This window comes from Alligator sinensis, unplaced genomic scaffold, assembly GCF_000455745.1.
Source record: "Alligator sinensis unplaced genomic scaffold, ASM45574v1 scaffold404_1, whole genome shotgun sequence".
NCBI lineage: Eukaryota > Metazoa > Chordata > Crocodylia > Alligatoridae > Alligator > Alligator sinensis.
In genome coordinates, this window is record NW_005841839.1 from 4,290,424 (window position 1) to 4,312,647 (window position 22,224).

At 48.8% G+C, this 22,224-nt stretch overlaps 1 protein-coding gene across 12 annotated transcripts in view; it reads right to left on the reverse strand.

Annotated features, from left to right (window-relative positions):
* FBXL16 (F-box and leucine rich repeat protein 16) overlaps positions 1-22,224 on the reverse strand; it is a 219,578-nt gene that overhangs the window by 105,844 nt on the left and 91,510 nt on the right. For 2 of the 12 annotated variants that reach the window (XM_025203909.1, XM_014520159.2), the window contains one exon: positions 8,755-8,912. The exons of 8 other annotated variants lie outside the window; for them this stretch is intronic. The gene's annotated coding sequence lies outside the window, so the exon portion shown is untranslated. Of the gene's footprint in view, positions 1-262; positions 345-8,754; positions 8,913-9,713; positions 9,732-22,224 lie in introns of those variants that run through there. 2 more of the 12 variants (XM_025203930.1, XM_025203902.1) reach the window with 2 other exon arrangements.

The window sequence follows — 22,224 nt, forward strand, 5'->3', positions numbered from 1 at the left end:
CGCAGCCCAGGGCTAAGCCGCCAGCTCCAACTCCAGGCAGGCCCCGCAGGAGGGGCCATGGCCACTCCACCTGCTCCCACAGGGAGCCCAGGGCAGCCACCCCAATTCACCGTACCCTAGGGACGGCTCTGGTGCCTGGTATTAGCCAAAGAGCTACTTGCTCAAGAACAGCCCTCATGGGTCAGTCACTTTGCATCCAGCCAGGTGAGGGGTCTGGGTACATGGATATTCAAGCAATTAACCCAGGGCTCTGCTCACCCACCCCATGGCTTGGATCACAGCAGCTGGGAGCAGACAGGCAGGAGAGCTGCAGGGATGAGCCATCTGAAGGAGATGCACCATTCCTAGGAAAACAGAGTCACATTTCTGCAAGAGGAAAATGGGCCTGCTTGGGCCCATGAGCCATTGCTAATACTGTACAGGCAACCCTAGAGACAACCAGGTGCCAAATCATAGAATGTCCACCTAGAGCTAAATGGGTGTTTGGGCCTGGGGTCTTGGTTCATCACAGTGAGACTAGAACTTTCTCAAGCTTAGTGCACTGGGATTCTTATTCTGGAAGCACCAACTCCGGTTGCCAAATGGCTCAGCTCCAGTGATGGATCTCAAGGACCTGACTGGGTATTTCAGAATGGTGTTGAGCTGCTTTGAAAGTCTGGCTCACAGGCCAGCTGTGACAGTCACAGCCAGCCTTAGCTCAGTCTGGGGAGTCTCTCAACTGGGCCCAGCTCTTGCTCTCTGTCTGTCACCCTGGCACTCTGGAACAGGAGCCACTTGAGTCAGTAGATACCAATCACTGCTGTAACCACCACCTCTCATATGGCTGTGGCCAGGCTATGAAGGCAGGGCCCCTTACGTTCTGTTGACTATCAGCTCTTTATAAATAAAGAGCATAGTTCCAACACAGCGTAAGTAGTTTATTGGCTAGGATTGTGAAAGGCCATAACCGATTAACCATAACCAAAGCATATGTTACCAATCTTGGCCTGCTGAAGCCTATTCTAATGGAGCACGCTCAACATATAACTGTATGTGATCCATTTTCTAACCAACTCTCTCACAAAAGACAATCTTATAGAATTAGCTCATGCTTTCATTCTTTTCACAAAAGGAGAAATATCCCCAAATATCCCCATACGAATCACACGTACTGCAACTCACTGGTATTCTTAAAAGAGGAAGTACATTGCTAAATTCACATCATTCATACAATTCACTATAGAGGGAAAAGGCCCTCTCTGACCAGACAGCAGAGTAGGTAGGTTGGCAAAGGTCATACAAAGTTTAGCGAGACCACTAGGCCTTTAGCATAACTAACAAAGCATTATGGAAATCCAGTTAACTACTTAACATAACACCACAAAAGCCCTATTCTATTACACATACAGACTAAGCTAGTTACTCAGATGATACCATACACAAACCTGGCCTCAGCTTCATTTCCCAATCTTTTCACTGCTTCTCATTGTGCTAAGACCTGTCTCTCTTTCTAGTCACCCACCCCAGGCCTTCCTTAAAACATATGTCTGCAGCTGAACCTTTTTGAAATGCCCTCACCGAGATTCTCATAATCTCTCCCTGCGGTCAGCAGTCCATGCCCATGGGGTAAAGAGGTTGCTTGCATCTGACCTTGTTTGTCAGGTAGGTCCATGGTGCAGGAGTCTCCTGATTTATTTATAAAGTCCCAAGCACATAATAAACAAAGGGCCAGAATCCACCAGTCTGCCTCATGTTAATGGATACACATAAGTATCTCCACATTGTGTTATTCTAAGAACAGACTTTATATTGTGTTATTCTAAGAACAGACTCAGTTATTATATCGTGTTATTCTAAGAACAGACTTTAATCACTAGCTTGGTGGAAAGGTTTTGCAGAGACTGCCCTAGACAAGCCAAGCTGGTACCTAGAGACCAGAGAAGTTTTGGTAGTGACAGGTCTGAATCAACACTTCTGTGTTACACCCATGAGAGTCTTGGGAAAGTTCAGACTCAGGTTTAACCTCTGTAGCTGAGTCTCGGCTCTGGGTGGCATCAACCATCAAACTCTCCCATCTGAGACGTGGCCTTGTTGTATGTACACTGAAGGTACTCCAAAAACTGTCTCTCAAAGCAGGACCCACACTAACCAAAGGCAGGCAGAAGGTAAGGTTAACTATCTCTCTGTCCAACAGCAGGAGAACTTGTCTCGTCACCTGGAGATGGCTCTCAGTAGAACTTTCATAAGATCCACGTTTGATGACCGTAAGATCAGAACAACATCTGTGCTGCTGTCTGCAGTCACTAGAGGGTGCTCTGAGCCTACATCTCCAATCGGCTGGGGCAGTACTACACTTGTCTCTGAGGCTGCAAATAGGTTACTGGCCAAAAACATTCTTGTGTGTCTCCTCTAGGTCTCCAAAGCAATTCACTTGGCTAAGTTCCTCTACCAGTCCCTGCACAGAAACCTCCTGAGCAACAATACCTCTACACTGCCGAGCTAAATTATGGAATTGAGCATGCCATGTCAACCAGCAACAACCCCCTGAAAAGAGCTGTGATTTAAAGCACTCACGAGCAAAGTTTTATGAGCCAGAGAGGTTTACAGGCATGAGGCACAGATTCAAGGGATACAGATACTGATTCAGAGGAGCAGGTGCCTCTCCAAGCCAACCACATGATAGAGGCTTTGGCCACAAGGCAGAATCAAGCCCAAGTCAGAAGTGAAGGGAAGTTGGGTGTCTTTTGGCTGATTGGTGGCCTATGTGGAATTAATTTGAAGGTTTTAGCCTAGCCTAGTGTTTAGTGGGCAGGAGTCCACCTTACCCATAGCAGTCTCATCACACAAGTCTTGGGCAGAAGTGGGCTGTGGATACATAATTATGGCTTGATCTCTAAAAGACAGCCCCCTACTTAGACTGCTTTGAGGCATATTGTTGGGGGGCAGTATGTGAAGGAAGAGCTGGCACTGTACAGGCTGGCTGTGGGCAAAAGACTTCCATCCCCCATGCCATCCGTCTGGCACTTTGCAACCACCCTACCCTTGCTAGCTTCATTTCACACCTCCCCAGGAAGAGACCAAGAGATTTTCAGCCATCATTTTTCTTCCTGGGTCATTCCTCAGTGGGGCATAAAACACTATAGAATGAATCATATTCTCTGCTAAGGCATATCCACTGACTTCAGTGGACACCACTGGAATCTGGGCCCAATATATGAATTCCAGCTGTCCTCCACCCAGCAATGCCCTAGATTGGATAGCAGACTTCACTGATGCTGAAACTGATTTGTCACCTCTGTACAAGCTCTTCACACTCTCGCTCTCACTGTATTTGCAAAAAGAGATCCAAAAGTAGGAGGTTCTAGGTTACTCCCTTTAACCCACTTGCTTTTTTAGTTAGTTCTGCATGTTGCTTATGAGGGATGCATCAATGACCCCTACCACTGTCTGCCCCAGTGTGTGACTGCCAGCAGTCCAGATACTTGTACCAGCCCAGTACCTTTTGCAAGAAGTTCTCCAGAGAACTTACTGCAAAAGGAAACACTGACGATGCAAATATATACTCATCTACAGATAGCAATGGACAAAGGGACCCATCAAGATTCCTAGGCCAGTTGCTGTGCTAATCATATCACATGCTACCTTTTTTTAATGATCAGACTTAGATTTTGACCGGGGTATGCCAGTGTTCCTGCTTAAAGCTAGAGGCTCCTTGCTAGAGGGTCTTGGATCTAGCTAGAGGGGCCTCTCTTGCCCCTTGAGCTTGGGGTCAGGCCATTTGCCATATTTGGGGTCTAGAAGAAATTCTACCCCATGATCAGACTAGTAATGACTGTGGGGGGTTTTGCTTTCCTCTGTAGCAGAGGGCCTAGCCCTCTTCCTGGGCTCTCTTGAGCATATTTTAACAACCTGACAGCAATAGGACATTGGCTGCCACTGTCCTCCTGCTTTACTCATGGCAAGTTAGGGTGTTATGTTTTGTGTTGTGTCAGAATTGACTGTGTAGTTTTGCTAAGAGGTTAGACAATGGATTTGTATAGGATGGTCTGGATAGGGGTGATCCTGCCTCAGACAGGTGGTTGTACTAGATGACCTCCTGGGGTCCCTTCTAGCCCTCCTTCTCCATGATTGTATGATTCTAAGTATATGAATAGCCACAGCCATGAACAATCATGTGCTTACAGACAAACGTATCACTTCACTCGCATGTATTCAGACAGAAATGTGCCCACGTGCATCAGCTTGTAGCCACGGCCCCTGTAACCACCTGAGCACTCGCACATTAATGTATGAATCTTTCCAACACCTCTAGGAGATTAGGATAAGAGTACTGCCCTATTTTACTGAGGGCCAGGCACTCAGTGACTTTCCCAAGGTCTCACTGGAATAGAAGAGGTCTTCTTAGCAAATGGCAGGTGCCTTAACTATTAGATTGGCCTCCCTCTCTCCACTCCCACCCACCCAGACAGACATGTAGGCACTTACATGGGCACTGAGGCCTAGATGAACCACGATGTTTATCTATATCCTGTCCTTACTCATTTATTCACCCACAGCCATGCTATTCCAGATTTCTTTGTCCAACCCATGATTGTTCCTGGCTCCCAACACATCCTTGCGGAAGCTATTCCACATGCTAGTGAATCTGCATGGGAAAGTCCTGGCTAATTGCTGCCTGTCCCTACAGCACTTATCCACCTGGGTTCTGCCCTCAGTGCATTTTATAATTTGAGCTCCTTACTTTTGTCTAGCACATTTCAAAGCACTCTGCATAGGAGGTCAGCTTCATTCTGAGAACCAACTTAGCCTGCATCTAGTGGAATTTCTCCATCCTCCAAGCTCTTTGCAGAGTATAACTGCATCAACACCATGCACATCAGGGCTAAGTGAGGCTAGGTCTTTTCTTTACAAGACCCTTCCTTCCAGCATTCATACCAATGTGTACAAGTGCACAGACTCACTCATACTAACCCACCCAGACTTTTATATACATACCCAGGCTTGCCAGCCTGAAGTGCTCTATGGTGCAATTTGCTACCACAGCAGGGACTATTCCTAGTGAAGTCTCAGTTGCTTCAGATCTCTGCAACAATCCAGCTCTGCAAAGCCATTAGGTTGCTTCAGATCAGGTACATTTTCCAAACTAGTTGAGTGCTCAGCACAGCCCGGGGAAAGGTGGACAGACAGGGGGATGGGCAGTCTGGTTCTGGAGCAGCAGGTCAGGACTGTAGTATGGTTATTTCTTATTTCAGCAGCATGAACTTGGCTATTGTCAGCTCTGTTTGGACAATGTGGTGCCAGGGAACCACCCTTCTCTCTCAGTTGCTGCCATGAGGCTAGTGTGATAAACACCCCACTCTCTAGAAAGAAAGTGCCTTCCTACTGCCCAGGCTGTAGTTTCTGATTAAGCCCAGCTATCACCCATCCTGCCTGAATGGTGGCACCCATGTTATTTAAGCAAAGCATTGCATCATGTACATGTGCAGTTGCGGTGAAGAATTCACACTGGCAAGCTGGGAAACAAAGGGGCATAATCCAATAAATGCTGGGTTGGCCCCTATCATCCTTCCTTTGCTCCCCTCAGACAAACTACCCCCACCTCTGGTTGTTCTGGGGAGATGGCTCTGGTGGAGCAGTTCAGGTGCTGATGTGGCCATGTCCCACACCTTCCCGTGAGCTCAAGTGGAGCTGGGGCTGCAGAATGAAAACATGCACCAGTAAGGCTGAAAGGGATCCTGAGGCCAAGCCATCCTAAGGTGCTGCCCTCACTTATTTGGGCCCAATCCTCAGTGGAGGTAAGTAGCACAGTGCCACTGAAGTGCTGGTTTGCACCGGCTAAGGAGTTGGCCTTATAGCTGTGGAAAACCAGAGGGAGATTGTGGGGTGCTGGATGCTGGAGGTTTGGTCTGTGTCAGGGCCTCAGCTCTATACCGACTCCTTGAGTGCTGTGGCTCATTGTCCCAGCACATACACCAGGGAAGTGGCCTGGGGTATCACTAGTGACCATTTCCTCCCCTATCCAGTTAATCTCAGGAGATGGGGAGAGGCCAGGGCAGCAGCTAGGAGTGCTCTGCCCAGTAATCAGTGCCCTGGCTCCTCAGGCTTCCTGCCTCTCCTCCCCTCTTTCCTTCCACCTCCTCCTCCCCCTGCCCAGCCCCTCCCCCAGGCCACAGCTGTGTTTGGTGAGACAGTGGAGTCAATGGATGACTGAGCCCACTTGAGGACTGCTGGGCTCGGAGGTCACAGCTGTACCTCGCTGGCGGTTCAGTCCACCTCCTGAGGGCCCATGCTGGGGGAACCTTTGTCTGGCTTGCACAACGCTTCACCATGGCAACCGGGAGGGTGGGGGCGCAAGGATTTAGGCCATGCTTTACTGGAGACAAACACACTTCCCTTGGCCTGTGGCTCTAACAGTGTATCCGCCTGGGGCAACTGCCTCTGTTCTGGTGGCAGGAGAGAGCTGGAGGCCAAGACTTCCTACGAAGGGTGCCAAAATGGTGCTCTCCTGTCTGTACCCAGGCACCTACTTCAAGGTCTGGCTTTCAGAGCTGAGAAATTACAGCTCTCAGTGCTGTGAGAGGCAGCTGCTGGGACCCAGAGGCAAAAAAAGTAAAAAGGAAACACAAAAAATAACAGTAGCAGAAAAACTCAGCTGAACAGGATGCTGGGGCGGGGGGCATCTAATCCATTCCCCTGCTCCAGGTCAGGATCCATTCTACCTAAACCTCTCCTGACATACTGTCTAACCTGCTCTTTAAAAAACCCCAGTGCTGGGGATTCCAGCACCTTCTGAGGTAATCTGTGCCAGGGTTTAACTATCTTCACCATTAGAAAGTTTTCTTTGTATCCACAATCTAATCGTTCTATACTGCAATTTCAGACGGTTACTTCCTGGCCTGCCCCTAACAGACATAACAGCTTCTCTTCCCCTGCAGAATGTAATGGAAAGCCATCACCTTTCTATGGGTCTGTGGGCTTAGCAGAGAAGGATACTGCTTCGGTGCCATGGATCAAAACCATGCAGAGGAATAAGAACAATCTTTCTTATTTCTACTAAGTTTGTTGAGAAACTTCTACAGAGCTCTAGTGGTTTCATCCCACCCAGGAATATAAGGGCTTTTCTGTAAAAGAACAACTGAAGTCTATGGGACTTGATGGAGTGAAATCTTATGGAGGAACCCCAAAGATGCAGAGGAAATGACTAAAGAGAGAGGAGAACCATGATTTTTGTGCCACAGGATGCTGAAGTGGCCCATAACAGCAAGACACAGAGCTAAGAGGAAAGAAGGGAAGGAGTTTCTTCTGTGACTCACAGCAGAGCAGGGTAGTAGTGGTCCAGGACATGGTACGAGGGGCAGAAACGTGTCAACACTGAATGGCGAGACAAGGAGGTGGACAGAGGATCGATAACTTAGGGTGGAACAAGATAAAGAGGAGTTGTCAATAAGAGCAACAATATAGGGAGCACAGCAGGACCAAGAAGAAAGAACTGGGGTAAGGGGGGGCGGGGATTACTAGAGAGACTGGGTGATGTCAGGAATTCACAACTGCTCATAGGAGAGGAGTCAGGGAAGACAGCAGAGCAAGTTTGTTGCAAGTAAGAGGAATCTGCATGCTGGTAACATGCCAGGAGCAAGGCAGAACGTAAACACCTCATCACCTCTCTTGGTGAGAACTTAACGCCCACGGCTCCAATCACTAACACATCCTGCAGCTGAATGGAGACAGGGACAAAAAGCAGCCACTGCACTCAGCACTCCCACATCTGTTCGCTGAGAGCCAACAAGCAGGCGGAAGTAATGTGAGCTCCAAACTCCGAAGGTTCCAGCAGAGGAGGAATCACTGGCTTGGGCTGTTACCACAGATCGGAGCAAGGAGTCAGTTGGATCCCTCCAATTTTCAGTGAGCCCCACTATGTCTGGGTTTGTGTTAGCTAGCAGGAGGGCAAGTACCTCCTGCTTGTTCCCCATACTACGAGTATTAGTGTAGAGGCATGTAAGTCCTCATGAGGGTGCACGCGCCTCCCCCTCCAATTCCCAGGACTATCCGGACCCCTGTCTCTTACCGGGCCCCTGTCTCTTACCCAGACATCTTGTGCTCATCACCTGTCTTGGCTGGCGAGACTGAGCTCAGCACTGCTAAAGGGGCAGCCTTAATGACACACAAGTTTACTGGCATATTTGCCTGTTTTTCACCTTGTTTTCCCTGCCACCATCAGTACAAGTTGCAGAATCATAGAGAAGTAGAGCTGGAAAGAACCTCAAGAAGTCATCGAGACCAACCCCCTGAATGAGGCAGGATCATCCCTATCCAAACCATCCTTTGTCTCATCTCTTAGCAAAACTACAGTCAACTCTGACACAGCACAAGACCTAATACCCTAACTTGCCAAAAGTAAAGCAGGAGGACCATAGTTGTTAATATAAGTTCAAGAGATCCCAGGAAGAGGGCCATGCCCTCTGCTACAGAGGAATGCAAAAACCCCCACAGTCCATACCAATCTGACCATGGAGTAGAATTCCTTCCTGACCAAAATACAGCGATTGGTCTGACTCTGAGCAGAAGGGCAAGACCCTCTAGCCAGCAACCTCTGGGTTTAAGTCTCAACAGGACCACTGGGACACCACAGTTGACAGGGGATGTGGCATCTAGCAGAGCAAAGAGTGGGAATCAGGATACCTTAGTTCCTTAACTATCTCTGTCATACCTGGGGCAAACCATGCCCTCCTTGTGTCTCTGATCCTCCCTCCATAAAACAAAGGCAATGAGACTGACCTAATCTCAGGAGCGCTCAGAGAGCTTGTGGCTGCAAAATCGTTTGAGCGGATGTGATGGACAGCTGTCAGAAAGGGCATAGTGTCTGCATTGTTGGTGACTTCTAGTACTCACTCCCAGGCCTGTGCACCCTCATTCATGTCCAAGAGTCTCTTCTGCTAAAATCATTTACAATTTAAGAACATTAAATCAGAATTAGTGACTTTAAAAAGAGAAGCATAAATGTAAATGAGCTGAATTAAGTACGTTTCTTCATAATCATTAATCACAGGACTGACTGAAATGAATGTCCCGGTATCACAGTTCAGACTGGGACACATTACCATGGCCTTCTCGTTCCCTTTGCACTCACGTTAGAGAATCTGAATGGCAGCTTCAAGGTGGAGTCCTCATGTACATGGGTGCAGCTACAAAGCTACACTTGGTTCTAACAATCCCTGGTGCAAATTACCCCTTTGTCTGTCTAAATGGTAGGGACTGCATCAAATAGAGCTTCCCTGACAGTCAGCATCAGAACTGGACTTTACACATCCCAAGCTCCTGCCAGGCTGTTTTAGTCTCCCTGATACCCATCCAATCTTTCATCTCAATGAGGCTGAACAGGTGCATGTGAAAACAGAGCAGCGTGGGAGGCACAGCCCAAAGGGCTCAGATTGTGCTGTGAGTCAGGCATCTGCAGGAAGTTACCTGCTTCTTCCTGTTGTTCATCACTTCCAACTCCTCAAATCCCTAACTCCTTCAAATCCCTAAAGTCCTTCAGTGAACACACTAGGACACTTAGCCTCCCCCCAACCTCATACTCGCATGACTCCACGGCCCCTCGAGATCCCTTTACAGCAGTGTAAATGAGAGAAGAACCGCATTCTGTATCTACTAACCAGACTGCAAGTGAGATAGTTGCCCCTCAGGCATTTCTTAGATTGCCCTAGGGCAGTGATTGTTCTTTGTAAAGAGTATACCTTGAAAGAAAATGTTCCCTGCTGTCATGAACAGGCTGCTGGGTATATGGACCACTGCTATCTTCTGGCTGCAAGCAGCACTGTTCAACTGAAAGTCCTAGGCCACATACTGTTAGCAGCTAATGGAGATTTTCCTTGAGTTCAAAGAGCAGAGGCTGGGAGGCTCTCATTGTTGTTCCTATGCCTGTCCAGAAGTTCTGAGTAAGCCCTGGGTCCTGCAACGCAACAAATGTGAAGTGCAAGGTGACTCGAGATTTCATCCACTGTCTTTGTATACATGGTATGTAGCATCCCTAGCTGGGAGCACAGAAAACATCCTGGCCTCACAAATAAAACAGCAATCATCCCTAAGGCCAGTCCTAGAGTCTCTACTCAGGTGAGACCCCCCTCTGGAGTCAACTGGAGTTTTACGCACATGAAGAGGATTGTATCAGGCCACCTGTACAATGGACCTTTCTACACCCTCCCCCACAACACATACATGCAAACATGTACTAGCACACACATCCTGCTCCACTGTGGTTGGGGGGCATTAGTGCCACTCCTAGGGAAAAAGTAATTAAAGGGAAAGTTTGCCAAGGCACCAAGTCAAAAGTTCAGCTTCAGTGTCCCCCGCCCAGTTAATTTAACAAGAGGAAAACTAGAGAGAGCAAAAGCCCAGCCAAATGACCCTGTGGCTCAGCTCATTAGCTGCCAGGGCTTTGCCAGAATATGGCCATTAATTCCACCCAATTGATTGCTGTTTCCATTGCTGCAGATTCAGGCCCCCAGCAGATGGGTCCGATCCCTCCAAGCCCTCCCTGGGAAGACAGCAATCAAAAACCTAGCCCAGGCTAAGAGCTTCCCTGAGGCAGGCTTGCAAAGTCAGCCAGGGCCTGTGGGTGGGAGGAGCAAGTGCATAAACAGAGACTCACTCTTTGCTTGGAAGGCACTACATGGAGAAAGAAAGCAAGAGGATGAGGCACAGCACCGAGCCCGGCTGCCTTGAGGATGGTCAGCTTCCCTTCTTCAGGCTCACATAGGCTTGCCCAGTCCAATAGCCTGCCTCTGTCAATGCTCAGTGGCCACTTCAAGGAACCCAAAGCAATTAGGGAACAAGGTGCTATGCAGAAAGTTTCCTCCTCTCCCTCATCACTTGGGTCATACCCTGAAGCAAGAGGATTCCTCTGCTTTCTTAGAAGTAGCTACCTGTTCTGACACAGCTTTGGGAGCTCATGTTACCAGCATAAATGCCCATGGGTTGAAGTATGGGTTGGATAAATGGACTGTAAGGTGGATAGAAAGCTGGCTGGATCATTGGGCTCAGAGGGCAGTAGTTAATGACTCGATGCCTAGTTGACAGCCAATGACTATGTTCAACGTCTTCATCAATGACCTGGAAGGCGGCATAGAGTGCACCCTCTGCAAGTTTGCAGATGACACCTAGCTGGGGGGAGTAGTAGATAAACTGGAGGGTAGGATTAGGATTCAGAGAGACCTAGACAAATTGCAGGATTGGACCAAAAGAAGTCTCATGAGGTTCAGTAAGAACAAGTGCAAAGTCCTGATCTTAGGACAGAACAATCCCATGCACCAATACAGGCTGGGGGCTGACTGGCTACGCAGCAGCTCTGCAGAAAAGGACTTGGGGGTTATGGTGGACAATAAGCTGAAAATGAGCCAGCAGCGTGCCCTTGTTGCCAAGAAGGCTAACGACATACTGGGCTGCATTGGTAGGAGTGCTGCCAACAGATCAAGTGAAGTGATTGTTCCCCTCTGTCCAGCACTGGTGAAGCTACATCTGGAGTAGTGTGTCCATTTTTTGGCCCCCCCACTATAGAAAGGATTTGGACAAATTGGAGAGAACCCAGTTAAGGGAAACAAAAATGGTGAGGGGTCTGGGGCACATGACTTGTGAGGAGAGGCTGAGGGAACTGGGCTTATTTAGTAAGAGAAGACTGAGAGGGGATTTAATAGCAGCCTTCAACTATCTGAAGTGTGGTTCAAAATAGGATGAAGCTAGACTGTTTTCAGTGGTGGAAATGACAGAACAAGGGGCAATGATCTCAAGTCGCAGCAAGGGAGGTTTAGGTTAGATATCAGGAAGAACTTTTTCACTAGGAGGGTAGTACAGTAGACCCCCGTTTTACACGTATTCGATTTACCCGTTTCTCGTGTTTACGCGACTTAATATTAACATACAAACAGAAAAATACGCCCCAAGACATGCGTCATTTGCATGTATATGTGTCTATACGTGAACGCCTTGCGAGATGCACAGACTGAGTCAAACGGAGTTATGCGCAGCTTGGGTTCCCAAGCAGCATTCTGGAGGCTCGCTCAGTCTCAGTGTCACCATTGTGGTAGCAGCATATGTTTACAATATGTTTTTGTAACATAATAAATAAAGTATTGGTTGAAAAAGGTTTTATTTTGGTACCTTTGGTGTCATAAATGTAAAGTCTAAGGAACACCCCTCACTTTAATATTATTTCCCATGGGAAAATTCACCTTGAATCGCACAAATCTGACATACGCGAGGTTTCTCAGGAATGCAATATACATGTAAATCGGGGTTCTACTGTATAACAGTGGAGCAAGTTAACCAGAGAGGCGATAGAATCTCCATCCTTGGAGGTTAAGACCCGGTTAGACAAAGCCTTGGCTGGGATGATATAGTTGGGGTGGTCCTGCTTTGAGCAGGGGATTGGGCTAGATGACTTTCTGAGGTCCCTTCCAACCCTTATTTTCTATGATTCTATGAGAGATGGCAAGTCAGAGCCAGAAACAGAACTCAGCTGTCTTGACACTGAGGCCTAACAAGACTCCAGGCCTGCAGGATTAAAAGATTTTCCATAAATCTTTATATCCTGAAGGCATCCTTTGTAGAGGTGCTTGCAAATCAATCCTGCCCAAAGAATAGCACATCAATGGGGCAACAGCGATCAGAACAAAATTCCCCCTGCCATAATCCTAATGCCTGAGGTTGAATGTGTGCCTACCAGTTCTGGCTCCAGTATGACATTGAAAAACAGCAGGGTTCCCCACCTAGTAAATGGGGAGCACAGCCCCCCCTTCTGTGCCCTAGATGCTTCTGGTGAGTCTCTTGTGGCTTTCAGGACATGATGCCAGACCAGTGGTGCTCAACCTTTTTGGACTCAAGGGCCCCCTCATTAGGCTTAAGAACCCTTGTCAGATTCAAGGCCCCCTCAGAAAATGCCAGCTCTGAACTTTTACTGTTTTCTTGATGACAGCAAAATAACAGAGCAATTCTTCTGCTGCAATGGACTTAGAAAGCCCACAATAGATCAGAACACTTTAATGCTCTATTCAAATTCCTATTCAAAATCTGGGCTTATCTTGTGAATCACATGTACATGTTTGCACACCTAACAGTGTTAATATTGCATGGCCCCCTGCAGCACCCCCTGCAGCACCCTTACAAGGATCTCACCCTTACAAGGATCTCACAGGCCCTAGCTCTCAGAAAGGGAGTATTGTCTGTAACTCCCAGTACTCTGGTGGCCCCACACACCCTAATTCATGTCCAGGAGTCTCTTCTGCCAAAACCATTTAAAATTTAAGAATATTAAATCAGAGTTAGTGGCTTAAAAAGAGAAGCATAAATGTAAATGAGCTGAATTGAGTATGTTTCTTTATGAATCATTAACCACAGGACTGATTGTAATGACAGTCCAGGGGTCTTGCCCTCCATATGAGGATGGCATGCATTTGATGACACCTCCACCTAAGCGCTGGCATGGGAGGGATATGTCAGTCTTATGGGTGACTCCTCCAGCCTCTGCCCCCCGGCATGGTCTCAGTACCAATCTCTCAAGAGAGTTGTTGGGCAGATGCGGTACAGAATGGGGCCACGGAGACAGGGAGCTGCAGGACCCCAGGGAGTCCTTTGGGGTTATACCAAGCACACCTCTCCATGCTCTCAAAAGCTAACATGCACCACAAGTGACTTCCACCTTCCCAGAAATCCTCCTCGGTGGCTGGGGGATTGAATTTAATTGAATTAAGATTCCAGCAGAACTGGCCATTTGCCAGGAGCCCTAACCACCCCCTCCCCTCCCCCCCCTTCCTCCCCTCTCCTACAGGCCTAACCTAGAACTGTCATCCCATCAGTCGCTTACTTCATCCCTCAGCAATGCACAGGCACAATGGGGCTGGGCTCTGGGCCCAGGCGAACAGTGTGTGTTTCCCAGGCTTTCATGGATACAGGAACTTGGCTGAGGGGGAGGGCACATGGAGAGCAGGCAGGAGAAGGAGTCACTGTCTAACTGTAACAGATGACGTCCCAGCCTCAGAGCAGCCTGAGCAGGCTGACCCAGCCCACAGCACAGCCCCAGCCAGGCAGAGGAGTCCACTGGCTGCGATCCAGGGCTTGGGATTCACAAAGGACCCATGGAAATGCTTCCGATTAGTGGTTCTTCTTGAGCATTCATCCAAGAACTGTTCAACACAGGATCAGCACCCGCATCCAAACCTGAGGTGAATGCCATGGGGCCCAGGCTGCAGTATTAGGAGGACAGGCAGCTGACACAGGGACCCTAGCTCACCTGCTCTGCTGAACTCCCCCATCACACACACATGCCCTACTGGGAGGCAAAGGCAAGTGCAGCCAACCCCCATACAAGTCTCTATAGAGAGGCAGGCCCAACATACACTAAAACATGACAGAAGGGAAACCTCTTTTGGGGTGGGCCTGGCTGGGCCAGAGGCAACCCACCACTCCAGGAGTGATCCCATCCCATTAGCCAAGCCTGAATTTGGAGCAGTACCCAAAAGAGCCCCCAATAATCTACTTAGGGTTTTATATCCTCACCGATCACTGAGCAAATATCCAGCTCTACTGCCCATGGCTCCTGCTGTCCTCATGAATAGAGAGCACAGCCCCTTGCTCGCTACCACCACTCCTCAGCCCCTCTTTCCATGTCAAAGACTACAGCAGCACTCAAGTTCCAGCAGCATCTATCCTCTGGCCGCAACCTGGCCCCCTCCCCATGAGCCTCCAGAGCAGGTCACAGAGGCAGCCCTGCTGGTGCTCACAGAGGAGCACTTTGTGACCAAACCTGTCTGTTGATCCCTGCACACTGGGTGCTCTAATCGTATGGTGTTCATGGCACAATCTTGCTCACATAAACTGGAGCTGACTTCAGCTGGGACCACTCATTTCTAACACACTGTGATGGGCACCTGCTGCTAAGGCTTCAAACCTCTGTCAGGCAGACAATCTCACGAGGCCTCCCCCTCCCCTCTACCACAGAGGTCATGAGACACTAGTGTGCAGCAGATCCACATTGATGCAGCTCCACATCACCAATTCATGCCTAAGCCTATAATTACTTAGCACAGGGTTGTTCAACTGGCAGCCTATGTGCTGCATCTGGCCCCGAGGCTCCTGGTCTGGAAGCCACTCCCTGCATGGCTGCTGCTGCCAGAGTCTCCAGGCACCCCCTCTCCCTTCCAGTTTCCACTGCCTGCTCTGATCCCTGGGATTGGGGCAGGGCAGGGCCCACACTGGGTGTCTCTGGGGGAACCCAGGAACTCTGCATAACACAGGAACACTGGCATGGTACAGTGGGGTCATGCCTGCACAGGGCACTTATCATGGTATGGTGCTCAGGGCATGGGGGTGCTGACAGTGCAGGAAGGGGGCACTCAAATGCTGCATGCGGCCCAAGCAGCATGTGGCCCAGGGGTAACATGGCCCCAAACACCCAGAAGTGGACATTCCTGATTTAGTAGATGGGAGAAGAACAAATTTAATCCAAGAGAGAGAGATGAGACTTAGTAGAGATGGGGACAAGGTCTGAGGAACCTGCCAGTACTTTGACCTCAGTGTTGGGTGAGAGCATCAGATCTAGGTCTCCAGCTCCATCTAGAAGGATTGCTTCAGTGGGGAGGAACAACATTATCCATCTCCAAAAGGGCAGGAGACCCTGGACCCAGACCTAGCCACAGTAGAGCCTGCCTCATCCTTGGTGACCCTCCAGGATGGCTACACTGCCCAACCAGAGACAACCCAGATTAGAGCATCCAGCAGAAGGGGGCAAAGATCTCAGTGACAGGAGCCTCGCTCCTTGCCAAGGGAAATCACAGAGTAATCACATGACTAGAGAGTGTAAACCAGGGGTGTCCAACCTTTTTGAATGTGGGGCCAGATCATGAACTTTTTATCATCCAGTGGGCCAGTGAGCCATATTCAAAGACCTCACAGGAAGCGGTATCACATCACCCCCCTGAAACGAAAGTACAGTGTTTACTTCCGTTTCCCATCGCAGCACCTCGGGCCTCAGAAAACAGCTTGGAGAGACACATGGCGGCCTGCAGGCCATATGTTGGACAAGCCTGGTGTAAACCAAGGCCCTTTTTCTACTTAAAGACCTTTCCTCCAGGAAATCCCCCAGAAACTCAACAGACTGACATGTTTGTCTGCCTTCCTCATGCGTTATTACTATTGCCCTTTCTAGATACCAAGGTGACAGAGGCACTACACAGTACAGAAAGAGATGGGTACTAAATACCAAGAGTGTAGCCAGCATCACCTTTCTCCAGGACTCCTCCTTTCTGGCTTTCAGCCTGTTATTTTCTTCTCCTCAGGAGCCTGGTTCCCTGCTCAGCACCTTAGCCTCAGCCCCCAGGAATTCAGGGTCATGCATTAGACAAAGGAAGGCCATGCACTAAAGGAGTTTCACCCCCTTTCTCTAAACCAAGTAATTTCTAGCAGCAAGGGAGAAGCCACCTAATTTGTGAGGACCTAAGACAATAGCTTGGGTAACATAGCAGCACCTGACTGCCTCCTTTTAAAAAGTGCCTCAGATGGGTTTTCTGTTCCGATCAGAAGTGTCTCAGGAGTGGGAAGTGCCCCCTCCCCCTTTCTACAATGCCCAAAATGTCCCCAAATGTCCTGAAAACTCAAAGGCAAAGAAAGCACTTGGACCTAAAATCCTGCTTTCTTCAGCTGCCTCTCCTGCCTTGTCCCTTCCTGCCCATCCTTACCCAGCCCCAACTTCTCCAGACGGAGTTTATCTTTCTTTAGCTGGAAGGGAGGAGGTGAGCTTTGATTTACCATGCTGAGGGAAAGCAGGAGTTAATACAGCCATGGTGACCGAGGTGAAGGTGGTGACAGTTGTGATGGATGAAGCATGAACCTACCTCTCAGCTGGAGCTTGAGGAAGGATGGGGGTGGGGAGAAAACCACCATGACACCCCCCTCACCCTACAGGCCTCTCAAGGCAGAAGGCATTAGGCTCAGACTGGGACACAGTTTATATTGCAACCCAGAGCTGGGTGGTATGGAGTATTGAAGGGCTGGGGGGTGAGAGACAGGGAGGGGTGTACATGACTGTAACTACATGTACCTGGGTCAATAAATATGTGCAAATTTAGTGGTAGCATGGTTGTGTGACTGTTGTATGTGCTGGCCAGTGTGAGTGAATGTTAAGGCATACATGGATATAAAAATATGCTATTGTATGAGTGTGGCTTCCATCTATAGCAGGTATATTTCAGCATGGGGTTGCATGCACATCCTGGTGTGTGCATGACTGCTCATATGCATACATGTATGTGTATGTGTGTATCATGTAAGCATGTTTTTGTGCATGTCTGCATAGATAGCAGTGTGTGTTTTGTGCTGTAAATCCTAAATCCCCGTCTGTCTAAAACAGCCCCATCTGGGAAGTGGGAAAGAGGCAGTGCTGTGGAGGCTGGAGTGATGATTTATTTGTGAAATTCCTGGCCAGAGACAACTCTAGAAGTTGCAGACAGAGATAAATCGAGCATCATGACACAATTAGCTAAAGAGAGTGCATAGACATCGCAATTCAGCCTCAGAGCAGACGGTCCAATCCCTGGCTTGAGAACTGCTGAACGTTCCAAGGAAAAAATGGAGTAAGAAGTGGGGAGAGATCTCTTAGATAGAAACGTGTGAAACAGGCAGAGCTGGGGTGACACAGGGATGTGGGTGGAACTAAAATGGATCATCTCAAGCCTGGGATCCAGTTCACTGCAACAAACACATGGAAAGAAATAGTTCTCACTCACTACTCCCCATCCACAGATACCATCCTAAAAAGGTGGGCACTGCTTTCCCCCCATCGTAAGACATGTGCCCCACCCCCCAAACCCTTTTTGTTGACCTCCGCTGGACTCTCTCCAATTGGTCCACATCCTTTCTGTAGTGGGGGGCCCAAAACTGAACACAGTACTCCAGATGTGGCCTCACCAGTGCTGAACAGAGGGGAAGAATCACTTACCTTGATCTGTTGGCAACACTCCTACTAATGCAGCCCATTATGCCATTAGCCACCTTTGCAACATGGGCACACTGTTGGCTCATATTCAGCTGACTGTCCACTGTAACCCTCAGGTCCTTTTCTGCAGAGCTGCTGCCCAGCCAGTCAGCCCCCGCCAAGCCCGCCCCCAGCCTATACTGGTGCATGGGATTGTTCCATCCTAAGTGCAAGTCTTTGAACCTGTCCTTGTTGAACCTCATGAGATTTCTTTTGGCCCAATCTTGCAATTTGTCTAAGTCGTTCTGAATCCTAGCCCTACCCTCCACCATATCTACTACTCCCCTCACCTTGGCGTCATCTGCAAACTTGCTGAGGGTGCACTCTATGCCATCTTTCAGGTCACTGATGAAGACATCGAACAAAACCAGCCATAGGACTGACCTCTGGGGGAGTCCACTGGATACCAGCTACCAACAAGACATCAAGCTATTGATTACACCCTCTGAGCCCAATGCTCCAGCCAGTTTTCTAACCACCTTATAGTCCATTCATTCACTCTGTAATTCCTTAGCTTGCCTGTGAGAATGTTGTGGGAGACCATACCAAAAGTCTTGCTAAATTCAAAGTATACCACATCCACTGGTCTCCACGCGTTCATAGAGCCAGTCATCTCATCACAGAAGGTAATCAGGTTGGTCAGGCATGACTTGCCCCTGGTGAATCCATGCTGACTATTCCTAATCACTTCTTCTCCAAGCGCTTAGAAATAGATTCCTTGAAGATCTGCTCCATGATTTTTCCAGGGACTGAGGTGAGGCTGACTGGTTTGTAGTTCCCTGGATCCTCCTTTTTCCCTTTCTTAAATATGAGCACTATGTTTGCCCTTTTTCAATCATCTGGGACCTCTCCTGATTGTCATGAGATTTCAAAGATGGTGGCCAATAGCTCTGCTATCTCACCAGCCAACTCCCTCAGCACCCTCAGGTGCAATCCATCCTCCCCATGGACTTGTATATGTCCAGCTTTTTTAAGTAGTCCCTAACCTGCTCTTTTACCACTGTTGGCTGCTCACCTCCTCCTCAAACTGGGCTGCCTAGTACAGCAGTCTGGGAGCTGACCTTGCCTGTGAAGGCTCAGGCAAAAAAGGCACTGAGCACTTCAACCTTTTTTTTTCTGCATCCTGTGTCACTAGGTTGCCTCCCCCATTCAGTAAGGGACTCACACTTTCCCTGACCCTCCTCTTGCTACCAACATACTTGTACAAACCCTTCTTGTTACCCTTCATATCCCTTGCTAGCTGCAACTCCAATTGCACTTTGGCCTTCCTGACTTCAATCCCTGCATGTCCAAGCAATGCTCTTATACTCCATCCTAGTTATTTGTCTAAGTTTCCACTTCTTATAAGCTTCCTTTTTGTGATTTAGTTTACTGAAGAGTTCCCTGCTAAGCCAAGCTGGTCTTCTGCCATATTTCCTAGTCTTCCTGCAAATCAGGACTCCTCTTCCCCTCAGACTGGTTTCCCAGATGATCCTGCCCATGAGTTCCCTGAATGAGTCAAAGTCTGCTTTTCTGAAGTCCAGGGTCCTTACTTGCTGCTCTCCATCCTTCCTTTCCTCAGGATCCTGAACTCAATCATCTCGTGGTCACTGCTGTCCAAGCTGCCACCCACTACTACATTCCCCACCAACTCATTCCTGTTTTTGAGCAGCAGGTCAAGAAGAGCATGAGCCCTGGTTGGCCGCTCCAGCACTTGCACCAGGAAGTTGTCCCCAACACTCTCCAAAAACTTCCTGGATTGCTTGTGCACTGCTGTATTGCCCTCCCAGCACATGTCAGGGTGACTGAAGTCCCTCAGGAGAACCAGGGCCTATGATTAGGAAACTTCTGCTAGCTGTCTGAAGAAAGCCTCATCCACCACTTCCTCCTGGTATGGTGGTCTATAGCAGACTCCCACCACAACATCGCCTTGTTGCTCTCCCCTCTGACTCTATCCCAAAGACTCTCAACAGGCCTGTCTCCAGTGTCATACTAGAGTTCTGAGCAATCATATGGCTTTTACATAAAGTGCAACTCCTCCTCCTCTTCTCCCCTGCTTGTTCTTCCTGAATAGTTTGTACCCATCCATGACAGCGCTCCAGTCATGCAAGCTCCCACCAAGTCTCTGTTATTCCAGTCACATCATAGCTCTGTAGCTGTGCAAGGACTTCCAATTCTTCCTGGACTTCCGGGGTCTTGAGTCCAAAAAAGGTTGAGCACCTCTGGTCTAACATCATGTCCTCAAAGCCACAAGAGACTCACCAGAAGCATCTAGGGCACAGCAGGAGGGCTGTGCTCCCTGTTTACCAGGTGGGGAGCTCTGCTGTTTTTCAGTGTCATGCTGGATCCAAAAGCAGTAGGCAGCACATGCAACCTCAGGCATCAGGATTATGGGAGGGGTCATTTTATTCTGATCAGATCACTGCTGCCCTATTGATATGCTAGTTTTTGGGCAGGATTGATTTGCAAACACCTCTATGAAGGATGGCTTCAAGATGTGAAGAATTATGGAAAATCTTTTAACTCTACAGGCCTGGAATTTTGTCAGGCCAAGGTCTGGGAGTCAGGACAGCTGAGTTTTGTTTCTGGCTCTGACTTGCCATCTCAAATCATCAAAAATTAGGGATGGGAGGGACCTCAGGAAGTCATCTAGTCCAACCCCCTGCTGAAAGCAGGACCATCCCTAACTCTATCATCAACACCTGTCACACAGACTATATTGCAGCATTCTCTTCACCCTTAAATAATAAGCAGCAGCAGCAACAGCCTGTGCATGGAATAAGCTACATGCTGCTACAGCCAGAGGAGGTGAATGGACTTTGCCAAATTCAGAACCCATTTAGGCACTCTGGCCCTGGGACTTTCATCCAAATACAAATCATGTTGATTCGTGTTTGCCAGACCTCTGTGGTCTGGCTACTCTTAACATTAAAGCAACAGTGCTAGTGACCTATCTATTCTCAGATGCTGAGTGGGATCTGTGTTGTCACTCCCCTACCCAATGCAAATAGCTGGTTAGATAGAGTGCATTCCCCCATGTACTAACACAGTGATTCTCAACTAGCGTGATGTGCCATGGGGTACTGACTGACATTAACACTGTGCAAACACCTACACATGATTCACAAGATAAATCCAGAGATTCAAATAGGAATCCAGAGCGTCAAAAACATTCTGTCCTACCGTGGTATTTCCAAGTTCTTTGCAACAGAAGAATTACTCCCATATTTTTCCATAGTCAGAAAATGAGTGAAAGCCAAGAGCTGGGATTTTCTGAGGGGTGCCCCAAGTCCAGAAATGTTGAGGACCGCTGTACTAAACTGTGCTTTGCACAGGCTCAAGCAGACCCTGGCTTACTGTGAGGCAGGGAACATACCTGTTAGTCCCTAAGCAACATGGGTCCTTTGAGCCTAAGGATCTGGATCTCTCCATATTGGGCCAGGATGGACTTTGATGTCTGTACTGCATAGCATTTTGAGAGATGCTCCGATTCTGAACTGGCTTGTTCTGTACCACTGAGAGATTTGGCATTGTAGCATGAGACAGTGGAAGCTGGATGAGTGCAGGGCCAGAACTGCAAGAGGCCAGGGTGGGCTTTGCAGAGAAGGGCGCCAGTGGGGCAAACATCCCTCCCCCTACCACATGCCTCTGCTCCAACAAAAGCACGGCATCCCTGTTGTTCTGATACCTTTGGAGCGAAAGAAACCAAGATAGCTTGTGAGCTGGATGCCGACCAAGTGTCATTAACATAAGACGAAGAGGGAGATAGCTGGAGGGGATGGGGAGAGAAAGAGAAGGGGGGCTGCGGGAAGGGGAAAGAATTGTTTTGCTCCTATCAATCAAAGCTCCCGCCAGAATTCTGATGAAGTGCAGTGTGTTTGCAAAAGGGATCTGGGACCCCAGGGGTTTGGGGATTAAAGGACCAGCCGACCACAGCTTCTAAATGTCACTGGAATGCACATGAATCTGCCTCTCTGACATGGGAGAAGGGGGCAGGGGAGCTCCAGAAAAGGCAGCCTTGATCTGGTCCAGTGCTGAGCCTGCTCCGTTTCCAGCTGAATGGCTCAGACCGATTGCCAGGACTGCCAAAGCTGGCTCAACCCAGTCCTGGCTTCCAAGAAAGCTACTGCCAAGGACTAAGATGCTGCCAGTATCAGTGCTGTCCAAGAGCCACACTGGTGCTGACTTCACTGCTTATGGGAAACTTCACTGATACACACTCAGGTCACTGCAGAGCCATTAGGAGC